This window comes from Hemicordylus capensis, chromosome 5 (assembly GCF_027244095.1).
Source record: "Hemicordylus capensis ecotype Gifberg chromosome 5, rHemCap1.1.pri, whole genome shotgun sequence".
In the NCBI taxonomy this organism is placed as follows: domain Eukaryota; kingdom Metazoa; phylum Chordata; class Lepidosauria; order Squamata; family Cordylidae; genus Hemicordylus; species Hemicordylus capensis.
The window spans coordinates 141,080,646-141,094,688 of NC_069661.1; the positions used below are offsets into that span (position 1 = coordinate 141,080,646).

A 14,043-nucleotide genomic window follows, 5' to 3' on the forward strand; every position below is an offset into this window, starting at 1 on the left:
TTGTTCTGGGCAGCAGGATCACAGCAGTGTGTGCACATGTGCATTCAGAGTGGGGCCTTCCTGATTTAACCTAAGTGGGATCTAAAATTAACTGAGCTGACATAAAAAAAGACTTGTGAGCGTGCGCAAGTGTGCACATCTTAGAGGGAACACTGGCCTTGCTCCTCCTCACCACAGATGATTTTGAATTGCGGACAAGAACTGAGGGAGTGTAACATACATTCCACTTCATCAGCAGTACCACAGGGGAAGGACATCTCACACAAAACTGACAAGCGAGTCATGCCAGAAATGCCACTGAAGCTCACTCCACCGGTGAATCTCTGCATTACACTTTCATTTGGCATTATCATCAAATTCCTGATTGTATAAGAGTTTCCTTCCTTGTCTTCTCATAACTGATTTTAATAAGGCAGTCATCATCTCTACCCAAATAATTTCCCTAGGCATCCCAGAATCTCTATATACAACATGCACACTTACACTTAAATAGTTCCAAGATTTAACCTTGTAATACTAGAAAAGTATTCTAGAATTCTTTAATACTAGAAAAGTAGCAATTATTTTGATAAAGTGATTCACTGAAAACGTATATTGAATATAATAAAATCTTCCAGGTACAATGATTTATACAAATGTAAAGATTCTACATTTAGCTGCCTTTTCATATTTCTTTCAAAAAGAACTTTAAAAAAAAAATCTATTTCCAAATATATGTAGGCCATTGGGTCAAATGTTGCGCTTGCTTATTTATTTATTTGATTTATATACCGCCCTTCCAAAAATGGCCCAGGGCGGTATGCTTGCTTATGCTAGCATACATTGAAAATAACTATTTACACCAGTGGAAAATGTGCAAATTTACACCTGGGTGATTGATAGCAGAATCCAGCACACAATGTTTCTCATTAGATAATAGTTGTCTGTCTTCCTGATTTTCGAACAGATGGCATACTGGCATTTCTCATGTACCACAATGTTCTGCAAACTGTCTCCCGTGTACATTTAACTCCAAATTTGCTTCATAAAACACTGGTCTCAAGGGTGTAGCTATAATTGAGCAGATGGGTTCAAAGAACCCAGGGGGCCCAGCTCCTGTGGGCCCCCCAACTCCACCCCTCTCTATTTTCTTTATTATCTCCCTCACTCCAAGGGGCCACTGGGGAGAGGGGTGAACACGGGCCCCCTCTCCCCTAGCTATGCCCCTGACTGGTCTACTTTTTTTATAAAAGAAGATTTTGATTTCTTAAAATATCTTGTTTAATACAAACCTTTTAACTGCAGAAGCAGGTGGTGTGAGAAACTGAAAGTTCATTTTCTGTAACTTGTTCAAGAAAGTAGTCCACACCAATGTCAACTCTCTTTGGATCAAAGTCCAATATTGCTTGTATTAATTGAAGTGTATAGTGTTGTTGCAAACTGAAAAGAGGGAAAGAAAGAAATGGGGGAGGGGGGGGAGGGGTTGCCAGGTTGCAACCCAGAGATTCACGTTGTAGCTTTCAAACTAAGCAATAGATGCCTCAGTTGTGGTTTCTCCCACCTGATCCTTCCCCAGTCCTGCCCTGTACCTGTTGTAGTAAGCAGGACTCCAGGTAGTACCCACAATAAACAGGAAAAGGAGCAGATGGCAGAAATTGAAAGGGAAAAGGATAGGTTTGTGCAGGGAGTACATCGTACCCAGGCCCGGGGTCCAAAAGGGGGCCCAGGAGCCCAAGTATTAACTGTAACCTATCCTCTCTAATAAAACGCTTGGTGTCCGTCTGTGGACGGACACCAAGCGTGTGTCCGTGCCTCCCTGCCCTGTTCTGCGCCTGCGCGAAGCGCAGGCGCAGAACAGGGCAAGGGAGACACGCTCGCCGGTACCCGGCAGCCATCTTGGGCGGCCAGAAGCGGCCGCCCCGAAGAAGCCGGGAAACCGGCGCCGGGGTAAACTGGGCGAGGCAGCGGCAGAGCCGCTGCCTCGACCAAAAGAGACGGAGGCCGGGGGCGGAGCGGAGGCCACTTAAATATTTTTTAAAAGGCACCCGCAGCCGACGCCGCCGACCCTCCCTCCCAGCTGACCCCCCCCCCATTAAGGGCCAAATCGGCCCAGCCACTTGCCCCCGCAGCTTCCGCTGCCGACCAACCACCCGCCCACCCAGCTGCCGATACCTCCTTACTGCCGGCACACGTCCTCCGCTTGATCCGCTGCTCAATTAACAGAAGGAGAGAGGTGCTCGCATGCAGAGCTCCACTCTCTTTAAAGTCTCTTCCCGAACTGGCGCTTTGCGTCCTTGCCGCCCAAACCGCCAGTTCGGGAAGAGACTTTAAAGAGAGTGGAGCTCTGCATGCGAGCACCTCTCTCCTTCTGTTAATTGAGCAGCGGATCAAGCGGAGGACGTGTTCCGGGGGCAAGGAGGTATCGGCAGCTGGGTGGGCGGGCGGTTGGTCGGCGGCGGAAGCTGCGGGGCAAGTGGCTGGGCCGATTTGGCCCTTAATGAGGGAGGGAGGGGGAATGGCAGCGGGGGGACAGGAGAGCCGTTACTAGGGCCCGTTGTTCAACGGGCCAAAATTAACTAGTATTATATGTTATTGCAACAGTTCATAGCTTATCTATAGAACTTTTGTGGCCTAATGATGATAATTATGATTGCCAGCTTGGCTAAGCCTATTCAAAAGATCAGGTACCACATATTGTACATTATGAGAAGCCAATGATTTTATGCTACAAACAAACTTAAGTAGATATGCTATGCTAAGTAGGTATAAAAATACAACAGAGCACATGCAAAAATACAAGAACAATGCTCAACAGCCATTTTTTCACCCTGCGGTTGTCACACACTCAACTTATGTGGAAATGATGCTGCTGAATGCATACCTGAAGCAATAACCTTTTTTGGAACAATTCAAACTGTGTACCACCTGTTCAGTTCCAGTCCTAAGCGATGGGAATTACTACAAAACCGTATTGGTTGTTCTCTTCATGGTATGTCTGAAACAACATGGTCAGATCATGTTGAATGTGTAAAGCCTTTTGCAGCTCACCTGCCTGGCATTAAATTGGCACAGGAAGACCTCCTAGAACTAAATGTGATGGCCAAAACATGAAATGAAGTCCATGGGGTTTTATTATGTGACATTTTTTGCCTGTGTGTTAATGTCAGCTATGTGGTACAAAATATTAGCTGACACAGATATTTGCAACAAGGTCATCCAAGCTAGAGATGCCACACTGGATGCTGAAGAAGCAAACATAGAAACTCTCCTCACAGATCTGACAAAACTTTGAAACAACTGGAAATGCATGTGGAATGAAGCCAAATTGGTTGTGTCAAACCTAAAGATAGAAATAAAACTCTCCCGTAGATGTGGTGGAGTTAGGTGGAAGAGGACAAGGCTGCATGATGACAGCATACCTGATGCTAACTTGGAGGAAATGAATGACACAGATGATATGCCAGAAGAGGCCTACTTCAGAAAGTGTGTGTTCTACGTTTTGGCAGACAATGTTATAGCAGGATTAACTGTCCGCTTCAATGCTTTTAAGCAGTTGGCAGAAAAATTTAATTTCTTGTGGAAATATCTCACCATGTCTGAAAGTGATGTGGAGAGAAAAGTTTTATCTTTATTAGAGCAATATCCTGCTGACCTTAACGGTGATGATTTTGGAAAAGAAATGCAACATTTACCCTCAGTACATAAAGCAAATTTTGTAAATGCACAATTAAAGACATTAGATCTGTTTAACTTGTTAAACAAAGTACAGACTTGGTGACCTGTTTCCAAATGTTTGTGTTCGCTTAAGAATACTATTAACAATTCCAGCAACAGTAGCTTTTGCAGAAAGGTCATTTAGCAAACTCAAGCGGATTAAGAATTATTTAAGGTCTACAATGTCTCAGAAACATCTTGTGGATTTGGCCGGGCTAAGTATTGAATCAAACATTTATTTATTTATTTATTTTTACATTTTATATTCCGCTCTTCCTCCAAGGAGCCCAGAGAAGTGTAGTACATACTTAGGTTTCTCCTCACAACAACCCTGTGAAGTAGGTTAGGCTAAGAGAGAAGTGACTGGCCCAGAGTCACCCAGCTAGTTTCATGGCTGAATGGGGATTTGAACTCGGGCCTCCCCGGTTCTAGTCCAGCACTCTAGCCACTTACACCACGATTTTCTTCACAAAAAAAGGCCAGGAAAGCTCTTCTTTTAAAGTAAATACTAAGCCTATCCTCTTTTTTAAAAAAACTTTTTACTAGTAATTATGTCTTCTGATTATCTGATCCGCATTGCAATATAAAAGGATGTTTCAATGTGAATTCTTTCTCCTTATCTGTATTGTAGCATAAACAAAGATATTTAAATCAAATGTGCTTTCTTCTCTCTGATCCTCTTTTTATTTATATTTTATTTTATATTGTATTTATATTTATCATGGAGGGACTATAGGAACATAAGGCCCCAGCAGAAAATCAACAGAGCACTCCATTCCACCCCTCTCTCATCTTCCATACCCTTTTTGTCCTTAAAGGCTACAGCTCATGGCATAAAACTATAGCAGATAAAAACAGGATGACTAATGGAGAAGGGAAGGGGGCACGAAAGAAACTTTGTACCCCCTGATAAAATTCCTCTGAGGCCCTGGGAATAGGCAAAAGGAAGACACTTCTGTGGCATCTCCTACTTAATCACCAGATTTAAAGCTTCTGTGCTTCTCTCTGGTTGCAATCTCACAACCCCCTGGAGGCAGCAGGTGCAGAAAAAGGTTTATAGTTTACAAAATTTGAAGGCTTCCTCTCCAAATTCTTGGGGTAGTTAGCAAACAATAGTAAAACCATTCAGTAACACAAAATACAAACTTTAAATCCTGATACAAAAAACACTGAGCACAATAAGATGAACTATAGCAGCTTCCTTGTTTAGCTTGAGAAAGCCAGTCTGAGTAAATGTCCATCACATTTCGGGAGAGAAACAGCCAGAACAGCAGGGACAACCAAAATAAAGACTTTGTTTCGTCACACAGTTTTTTCATTTCCTTCTAAGTAAGAATCCTCAGCGGGGCCTGAAGATCTTAATGGGTGGGGGGTGGGCACCATATGGACCTGAAATACACAGGTCCCAGGTTGAAACATTATTTTATAGATCAAAACCAGCACCTGGAATAGAATACATTGCCTGTATCATCTCCCAGGTCATGAAAACTGGCTTCCTAACACTGAATTTTCACACATTAGAATTCCTGCTTTCATTTTAAACAAAAGAACCAGTTTCTACAGTTCATGGTGGCAAAGGAGGAAAGTGTTGCCAGACTCAAAACAGAGATGCAAGAAAACAGAAAGTGCTGTAGCATCTTAAGGCTGAAATCTCAATGTGTACTTTCTTGATGATAAGCACCACTGAACTCATACTGTTCAAGCCTGGCATACATCCAGCAAAATGAAACAGATGAATGCATCTTTACTTGGGAGGAAGTCTGAAGGAATTTGGTGAAACACTTCCAAGCAGAAGTGCTCTTACCCCTGTACTTCGGGGCCAAAGTCCAGGGCCTCCACATCTCCTGGGGGGGCCCAAATCCTCTTTAGTCTGTCACGGGTGGTGTGGTTGCCCGGCAAAGCATGATGATGCTTAATTTTCAGGGGAGGGGGGGCTCCAAAGGCCTTTAGGTCCAGACTCCAAAATTACCTAGGTGCACCTCTGCTTCCAAGTGAAGGATCAGACTGCAAATCACTTCAGATGGTGGGCGGTGGGGGAGGGGGCTTCCATTTTAAATGCAATTTACTTTCTAGAAGATTATCTAGATCCCCTTCCCCCATTCAGTGGTACAAAACCACTCATGAGCTAGGGTTGCTACCGCCTGAGTTCCACTTTGCTCTACTGCATGCCTGGATCTAAGCTGAAGCAACACTGAATAGATGTTCTAGACAGTTTCTCCTTCTAGACAGTTTCTCTTTCCAGATATGACTCCAGATCAAAATGGAAGCAAGTCAAGAGTATGGCTAGGTGGGCCAAGCACAGCAGTTTAAACAGATATACACAACTGTTAGTAACAGTATTAATTTACAGAATATGTTTAGCAGTATTCTGGAGATTGCATATACTGTATTATGGCATTTTATGGAACTGCACAGATGTATTTTATGTAAATTAGATGTATTTTATCCCCTTTTAGTATTATACTAGTTGAACACTTCAGCTGTTTTTGTAAAAATGTAGATATTGCTACAAGTGCCCCTTTCTTTATTACTAATAATAATATTAGTAGTAGTAGTATTAATTTCATATTAGAGAACACTTGTGCTAACCATTCTACTATTACCAGTGCTTCCAATAAAGTGGCATGCCACGTGATCAGAATGGCAATTTAATCATGAAATTATCCTTTTGGCCTTGCTGAGAATCTACCCTTCCCCTACAGAAAATTATTTGGCCTCTCTCCCTGAAATGCAAGAGGGTACAGAAGAGGCAAATGGTTCAGAGAATATGGGGCCAATACAATGGTGCCAGATGTCTGGCCTTTGGGGGACCAGACAAAATCTTCTCTGGGTCTATATGTGGCCATAAAGCTCCAGCTGGCCATCCTTGGTCCACAACACAGAAAGCAAACACATCCTGTTGATCCCCCCTCACATAATCTGCCCAAACTACAACTAACCCACTCCAACAGGTGTCCCCTCCCAGGATTTCTAATTGTGCACTTAAAGTGCATACATGCTCCCAAGCCACCCCCCTGCATATGACATCAGATGCAGGGGGCATGGCCAATACCAGGGTCGGGGTCCGTCAGCCCCTGCAGAGCTTCCCCAGTCAACGGTTTAACAAACCACTGCCTGGGGAAGCTTTGCAGGGGCTGAAAGGCCACTCCCCCTGCATCTATCGTCAGATGTAGGGCGTGTGGCCACTTCCTTACAGAAGATCCATTCTGTCCCTCTCCCATTCTACCCAGCCAGCATTCCATTGAAAAGCTAGCTGGCTGGGCTTTTCCCCCCAGCCCAGCCAGCGTTTCATAGAAACACTGGCTGGGGAGAAGAGGGGCGCACCTTGCAAGCCCAGCAGACAAGTGCTGGCTGGGTGCAGGAGGGAGCAAGAGGGGGTGCCCCCCTGGGAACAAGAGGGGGTGCCCCCCAAGAGGGGGTTCCCCCCTGGCAGCTGAGGGACAGTCATCACCCCTTGCTCAATTGTCCCCATGGCCCTGAACCCACTGAAGCACTGAGATTTAAACCATCCCAGAGACTTAACAGTGCTGTGAATACAGCACAACATAAAATAACTAAATATTTAAGAAAAGTTACTCATGTTCAGCAATCAGTCATTTCTGGGAGAAAATATTTTTCACACCTCTCTGAAAAATGTATCCATCTGTAATGGAATAGTAGGCTAGCTGGCTGCAATATGGTCCATCCCTAATGAGATACATTAATAAAAATTGAGCTCTCATTACCCTTTGGAGATAATTGGGATGGAGATGGCCATTAGCAAAAAGGATCATTTCATCTTGACACTGGTAATTAAGTAAAATCTATTTTTCATTAGTAATGAATAAAGCCACAGATGCTGTTTTTCATATGGCAGAAGGGGGAAATGACACCCATATTTTCTGTGCATGTGGAACATCAAACTGTTGGAATCTTCAGTACAATGATGACCAGGTATAGCTTCAATCAACCATTGTAAGCCTTCCTCTGCAGATCAGCCACAATTCTCTTATCTATAGCTTGCCCATCATTCTAATGGTGCTAGTGAATTGTTTTGTAGCAAAATATCTTCCTCCAAGTTTGCTTTTTATTTAAAGATTCATATGGGGGGTGGGGTGGGATTGATGCCAAATTTTTGCTTACAGCCTCATCTATCTAATGATTTCTGAGATGACTGACGACAGAGAGTTAGAGGAAACCAAATTTAAGTTGAACGTTTTAGCTTATACCTTCATCAGTAACGGATGGACTTAAAAACAAGCAAACAAACAGGTCATAAGGTGGCAGCTAAAAATACAGTGTTAGCAAGTGTTCTAGGACAGATGACAGGAAACGAATGATGGATACATCTTGCATAAAGATGTCTTGTGTTATCCTCCAAGTTCATTCCATGAGGTGTGAGGGTCTTGAGTCCATATATCAAAAAAAAAATATCATTTACCCAGCATCTCACGATGTGAATGTTGCTCAATACTAAATGTTTCCATATCAGTGAGATCATAGTTGCCCACATTGAAAGTCTGGCCACAGCTTGTTCCAATTTCTTTGTTAAGATGGAGGACTTGTGATTCAAATATATTTATATTTATTAGATATTTACATTTATTGGATTTGTGCAATATTTATATTACAAGAAAGTGATTTTACTTTCTTAGAGTAAATCAATAAATTTGATTTATTCAATCAATAATCAATCAATCAATCAATCAATCAATGAAATCAATAAATTTGATTTATTTTCTTAAAAAGTAAAGCAATAAATTTTCCTCACTCTGCATGATGGGCGGGGGGGGGGATCTGTCACTGCCAAAAGTTCTTCACTCCACAACTATGAAAGGCAGAGGAGCCTTGGCTTCCTTTGCAACTGAACACTCTATGGAGGAAGTTCTTTCAGCTCTTTTCCTGCCTTGGTCCAATAGCAGGTGGGGATGTGAGGAGCAAGTAAGGGAGTAGTATTCTCACTATTGGGGAATTTTACAAGTTACATGGAGGATCTCCAGACTGACATCTGGCAATCCTACCTAGCAAAGGAAAAGTGTCCCAATACTCTTAAAAACTGATTATGGTTTATGGTCATAAACTATTAACTGACTTGATTATGGATGAAAGAGTTGACCCAGCATGCATTACGAAGACCTGGTCAGGAGGAGAGGCTCCCTAGCTGCTCTGAAGATGCTAGAGGTTTGGTTTGATCCCAACTTCTCCTGGTGGGTTACTCCATGGTGGAGCAGGTGAGAGGATGTGGGTGGGGAGGTGGGGTGGCTGTGGTCTATAAGAATACCATCCCATAAAGCACATTTGAAGATATATACTCTGGCAGTGCAGGCAGCAAAGAGGCATTTCTTTTCTGCCCACATTGCTTCTGCAAATTCATATCCAGTAGAGTTGTCTAGGGTCATAAGTGGGCTAGTATATGCCCCCTCCCCCTTGAATTTCAACTTGGAACCATCAGTCACTCACTGTGACAACTTAAATGGTTTTTACTTATTTATTTGCAGATAAAATACCTTGTATTCAGGTTGAACTGGATTCCACAGTTACTACAGAGTCTACTGTGGAGGTGTCTAGAAACTCCTTTTATAGGATCAGATTGGATCACTTCCAGTTTCTGATTCCTGAGGATGTGGACAAACTGCTTTGGACTGTACATTCTATTCGCTGTCCTCTTGACCCTTGCCCAGCTTGGCTTATTTCATCTGGTAATCGTCTTATCAGAGAGGCTGGTAAATATTATAAATGCTTCTCTGAGGGAGAGCAAGATGCCTCTTTGTCTTAAGGAGGTCATTATTAGACCATATCAGCTCTAATGCACCACAAATCCAGGAAGTTTGGGATGATACAGATTATCTAGACCCATTTTAAACCAGCTTTCAAGCAGGCTATGGGGTTGAGACTGCCTTGGTCGGCCTGTTGGATATCTCCAAATGGCTATTGACAGAAAGAGTATGACTTTGCTGATTCTCTTGGATCTCTTGGTGACTTTCAATACCATCGACAATGGTATACTTCTGGGTCAAATGAGAGAGGTTGGATGGGGTGGCACTGTTTTACAGTGGTTCCATTCCTACCTCTCGTGGGGGGGGGGTCCATGGAGGTTCCCCCTCCCCCCCAGCCTCAATGTAGCCCGAACCGGCCCATTCAGGCCTTCCCTTTTGGCACAGCGGCCATTTTGGATGCCACTGTGCCTGCACAATTGGTCTCTGGGCAGCAGTGAGAAATTCCAGGATTTGCAGTATACCCTGGATTCTGACTTCTTTTAGAGTGAAATTACTAGAAGCTTGTGATATCTTTATAATATCAGGTTTCTCTACAGAAATATACAAGTTGAATATTAGAAGATAGCAATGGATTCCTAAAAGTCAGCATCAGTTTACATCAAGTTTGCAGAGAGTGGCTCTTGTATCCTAATATGCTGAGGCCCCTGCTTGGCTCTTTCCATTCCAGGCTCCAGAAACTGGCCTTTGTCCCACTGCAGCTTGCCTGCTCTTTTTTCCACACAGGTTTAAATGCAGACGCACTTCACAGGGGAGGGCGAAGAGGGCAGGGTGATGTTCACCTTACACAGAATCCCCTTCAAGTGGATTCTATCAGGGCTTTTTACCATAACGGCGTCACTCATTCAGCATAGTCAGGGCCATTAGCAGCCATTCAGGAGCATCCTCTGGACTCTTGCCCATCAACCAGTAATTTATTCACAAAAGAATTGCAAGCCAGAACTACTAGCAGTCCTTTAACAAATGGAATGGCCACCAATTTAATGGCTGTAAACTCACAACAATAGTTGGGGAAGATATCTTTGCCTCACCATTTTCCTTGATATGTTAACATGTCAGCAATAGAACAATGTGTAACAATGGGGTGGGGGGGAATTCACAGCTTTTTAACTAAGGCTGCAATTCCGTACACACTTATTAGAGAGAAGCTCTGATTGAAGCTTACTTTTAGGTAGGCATGCATTGAATGTAAAGCCAAGGAAGTCCTTAAACATTACAACAGACAGCCTGGTAGGCAGGTCATGATTCACATCAAATCAAGCTATCCTCTCAACTGCCTGGTAGAGATCCCCTGCTGATAACAAACAAGGCAATATTCCTCAGGTGATTACTGTACTTGTGAAAGTGAAACCCTCCCAGCTAGCCTCCTGTGCTCTTCCTCTCTTAATCCAAGTCCAGTGGTTGAGCAGAATAGTGACTGCACATTTTGCTCCATAACTCTGCTTCCACAAGGGCTGGAGTTTAGCCTCCCCACCCCCACCCCTTGAAAGCAGAAATCCAGGCGAATCCGGGTGGGCTAAGCAATCCAGGTGATATGCTTAAAATCCGGGTGATACTCAGAATTCCAGGAGGCATGGCAACCAAACTTATGGGTTTGGGACAGGATGAAACACAAGGTCAACCAAAGATAACATGACTTTTGTTTCAAGGAAGGCAAGCAAGAATCACAAGAAGATTCTTGTGGCTTACTAAAACGACTTGGTTGGGGGGAGGGATTAAAATATCTTTTAAACAAAGTTGATTTGCATGGCTGCCATTCTATTAAGCTAAGAGAAAGTGTGTGACTAAATTAAAGCAAATATCAGATCCAAAAAGAACTTATTAAATGTTTTGCCACAGAATTATCTCTGGTAACAACAAATGTTCTTTGCAGCCAATACCCAATGTGAAACTGTGAAATTTATGAGCCTAAATTCTTCTGACCTCTATTAAGGTGGATGCATAGTCCAACATTTATCTTGCACTAAATGAAATTTATGCCTGTGTACTGTGCAAAGTCACATAATTGCCCTTCATGCCCTACCACTTGGCCAGCAGTCAATTTGTATCCTAGTAAACCTTAAAGTTGTTATTTTCTAAAGAAAAGCAATGGTTTATAAAGCTCTCACCCTCTTTAGAATGGTGGAGCACTACCTCTGTACCCGCTTTGTATACAGAAAGCACCCTAATAATTAATTCATGGAAATATTGGTTTTTCTGCTGATCTTTCTATTTCTACAACAAGGACAGCTTATCAACAGAGAGTGTGCATCACATCAACCAACCAATGCTAATAAGAAGAGGAGGGAGAAAACAAAGCAAATTCCCAATAGTGCTGGTATAGTTAGGAATGCAACAGGTTAAATCGCAGACATTGTAAGTCTGTACCTAATGTTTAATTCACCCAAATAAACAATATTAAATAAATTTAATTTATTTAAATAAAATAATATTTTATTTTAAATAAACAAAATATTTTATTTTTATATATATATATATATATATATATATATATATATATATATATATAAATAAAACATAGCGTTTGTTTTGCTATGTTTTAGCACTACTCTGGTCATAAAAGGAGTGCAAAACTGTGTGTTGATCATAACAGAAATACTTCCTTTAATGATATGAAGTCCATTCCATGAGGTACTAGGTTATTCGGAATACCAGTAAGAGTAGGAGACAGATTACACAGGTATTTGCCTTACATTAAGACAGATAGTTGGTCTATCTAGCTCACTTTTATATACTGACTATCAGCAGCTTTCCAGGGTTTCAGTCACTCAACCTAGAGATGTCAAGGATTGAACTTGGGACCTTCTGCATACAAAGCAGGTGCTCTTCTACTAAGTCAAAGCTCCATTTCTAAAGACATAATTTACTAGTGCTTCATGGGCAGGTATTTTTCAAAGGTATAACCCCTCTCACCTCACTGGCAGCAGGATTAGAACTTGTTGGAAATGCAGCTCCTGATGGTATCAATGCTTAACAACAGCAACCTTATTGACCACTAGGGGCAGAGATAGTGAGCAAGGGAATCCCCTCTCTGATTACACTTTCTCTATCCTTCTTCCTCTTTGTTAGACTGATAGTCTCAGGTTTCATTCTCTCAGCAGAGACAGACTTCCTTCTCTCTTCCTGTATGTAACTAGCAATAAGGCATGCAGGTCTTAATCCATCTCCTTTCTGGATTTCCTAAATAAAACTACTTTATTTAGAACTATAAGTGCACAGGTAAGGGAGAGAATAATTAGCAGTGCTGCCTTACCTGTGCACTTCTGCTGCAGCTGGGACAGATAAAGAAATCTCCCCTCCTGAGCTCTCTAAAAGGGTTATGGGCCCAGTGAACCCAGAGAAAGCAGACAAAAAGGCACAGTGAGTAAGTGGAAAGCCTGCTTGATTGTAAAGGAGTTCCAGAGAAATGGCAGTGAATGATTTCAAATGATACTTTATGTTTTGGAATCAAGAGAACAAATTGATTTGGAATTCCTGATTTCTAGACTTCAGGATTTCTATATTAGTTCAGAAGCAGTCCCTATTTGGCTGCATAGGAAGTCATGCCATTTGCAAGTGAATTGCTCTCAGAACAAAGGCCTTAGCCACAGAGACTAAGAAGTGATAATGGGGGGGGAGGTGTTTACGTCAAAGGAAATGGCCAATTACATAAAGGAACAAGGCATTCAACATAAATACACAGTGCCTTACACCCCACAACAGAATGGCATAGCAGAAAGAAAGAATAGTTCCTTGAGATGACAAGGTGCATGTTGCAGGATGCAGGACTGGCAAGCAAATTTGGGGGAGAAGCAGTCATGACTGCCAGTTACCTACAGAACAGACTGCCATCAAAGCAACAGATGCAACACCTTTTGAATCATGGCATGGGAACAAACCCAGCTTAGGACATATCATAGTGTTTGAGTCAAAAGCATATACATATGTTCCTAAAGAGAAAATAAACTGAACTGCAGATGTGAAGAAGGAATACTCTCTAGGAGGAAAGGATACAGAATTTTTGCTGTGCCCACTGGAACAGTGAGAATACACAATGTAGTATACTTTGATGAAAGACAAAGGCCAATCACAAGTGAAGTGCCAGAAATTGGGCAGAAATCCAGATGGAAAAGTAAAAGAAATTCCCATAATCCTGGAGCTAACCAGAACCAGAAGGGAAAACAGCAGTTGAACTCACAAAGATCCAACATAGGGGTTCCATCCAAGAGACTCTCCTACATAGCTAGTAAGGGAATGTTTTCCCTGCACATGGGAAGACATTGAAAGACTGCCAACATGTTGACATTGAACATGTCAGAAATTGAATGAATGAATGAATGAATGAATGAACATGTCAAGCTAAAAGGTGGAGAAAAGCTGCAGAAGAAGAGATACAATCTCTATTCAAAAATAAAACTTGAAAACTTGTGGAATTACCTGCTGGAATAAAGTCAGTAGGATGTGAATGGATCTTCAAAACCAAATACAATGCAGAAGGAAACATCAAGTGCTACAAAGACATTTTAGTAGCCAAGAAATATTCTCAAAAATATGGTGAAGACTAAGATGAGACATTTGCACCTGTTGTGAAGCACAGTTCAATAAGAACACTTCTCAG

At 42.2% G+C, this 14,043-nt stretch overlaps 1 protein-coding gene across 4 annotated transcripts in view; it reads right to left on the reverse strand.

The window, feature by feature from the left end:
• The window catches only part of ELAPOR2 (endosome-lysosome associated apoptosis and autophagy regulator family member 2), a 182,600-nt gene that overhangs the window by 136,013 nt on the left and 32,544 nt on the right, over positions 1-14,043 (reverse strand). Inside the window, exon 1 of one of the 4 annotated variants that reach the window (XM_053257768.1) lies at positions 2,152-2,234. The exons of 2 other annotated variants lie outside the window; for them this stretch is intronic. The gene's annotated coding sequence lies outside the window, so the exon portion shown is untranslated. Of the gene's footprint in view, positions 1-1,271; positions 1,290-2,151; positions 2,235-14,043 lie in introns of those variants that run through there. One more of the 4 variants, XM_053257765.1, reaches the window with a different exon arrangement.